General features: G+C 38.1%; 1 long non-coding RNA gene across 1 annotated transcript; it reads right to left on the bottom strand.

Moving 5' to 3' along the window:
- Window positions 1-517: 517 nt before the first annotated feature.
- Window positions 518-1171, bottom strand: LOC113278159. The gene is made up of 2 exons (XR_003325331.1): window positions 1036-1171; window positions 518-942 (listed from the first exon to the last, which is right to left on the bottom strand). It is a non-coding gene; the product is annotated as an uncharacterized LOC113278159 (long non-coding RNA).
- Between the last annotated feature and the right edge of the window lie 451 nt (window positions 1172-1622).

Below are 1622 nucleotides of genomic sequence, written 5' to 3'. Positions count from 1 at the left end.
GACTATTAGGGACGGTCAGGCCATCACCGTCCCAAATATCCTTCTTTAGGGACGGTTTTTTCAAAACAGCCGTCCCTAGAAGCTACTTGTTTTGTAGTGTAGCCAGTTTCAGCATCTTAAGTACCCTCATTGACTATTGGGACTATGTCGTGGCCCAGAATAAAGCTAATCTAAACACGGCTAACCATAGGTTTGTCGTGACTAAGATCCCTAATATAATTAGTTTTCTTAATCTAACTTAGTTTTACACCAAATCAAAATTGCATCTCGACAGGGTGAGGCGAAGCCGAGCCACACCAAATAAAAAATTCTAAGCATGTATTTGGACGTGGCGAGAGGAAGCCGAGACACATCAAATCAAAGATCCTAAACATGCATCAGGACGAGGCGAGGCGAATCCGATCCACATCGAATCAAAAACCCTAAGCGACAGGGCGAGGCGAAGCCGAGCCACACCTAACAAATCAGGACGGGGCTAAACGAGGCGAAGCCAAGCTTTACCAAATCAAAAATATGGTTAACAGAAAAACGCCCGGGCACAAAATCTAGTTATTATCAAATACATACAACTCTTAATACAACACACAAGCAAGCCACTTCAAATTTATGGAAGAGATAGAATACAAACATGGGTACATACGAATATGACATAGCGAGTAAGCTACATCAAATTAAGAGAAGAAAACACAATACCATCCACACACAAACAACAATTATAACGGTATATATAGTGTAATGATTATATGTATGAAACGTGATCCAATCAGCGTACTTCAGCTAGTTAATAACTTGGGAGGCATCTTGATCTGCCACAGTTGCTCCTGCACGGACGCTGACCTGCTGGGCATGTAAATTCTGGATCCCATGGGGTAGCGCATCGCAATCTTGGGTCATATTCTGGGCAGAAAGGTGCCAGTTCCTGAACCTCCTGGAGTAACACCCCTGATTGATATTCCGTTAATTAGTAACTAGATAAACTAACAAAATTTGTTTAATTAGGGAACTATACATCTATTGGTAATAAAGTATACTTACTGCTTGCAGAAGAAGAGGTTGGCATGGCAATCAAGGCGAATAAGACGAAACTGAGGAACATACTAATCTTGGCCATGGTTGAATGATTTGAATTTTCAAGTATTGTGGTAAGATACCGATTGTTAATGATGATGATGATCAAGTAATGCCAACTAACCTCTTTATATATAGCTATGTACAAATTCTAAAAATATTATTTTAACAACAATTAAACAATAGAACAGTCTTTGTTCAACTATTTCGTCTATTGTATGTTCATATTGTTTCAGCTCGTTGTGATAACGTAAATGTTCTTACTTCATTTTAAATTTGAATTCCACCTACGTATGTTAGATTTTCTTGGCTCCTCACATATCTATAAAATTTAAAAATATATTACCAGTAACAATGACTATTTTGAATTAGTGACTCTTCTTCTGCTTCGATAATCCCATCGTGGTCATACTGCAACTATCTGTACAAGACTTGTCCTCCTCTAATAAACAAATTCTTAATAGTGGCATCATCATTTAATATTAGTATCTGTTAACCCAGTTGGCGTGCATCTTTTATGTTAAATCTATCCACGGGCTATCATAAAAAGTTGT

This window comes from Papaver somniferum, chromosome 5 (assembly GCF_003573695.1).
Source record: "Papaver somniferum cultivar HN1 chromosome 5, ASM357369v1, whole genome shotgun sequence".
Classification (NCBI taxonomy): Eukaryota; Viridiplantae; Streptophyta; class Magnoliopsida; order Ranunculales; family Papaveraceae; genus Papaver; species Papaver somniferum.
The sequence above is the reverse complement of the archived record's forward strand: the minus strand, read 5'-3'. Positions and strand labels throughout refer to the sequence as shown.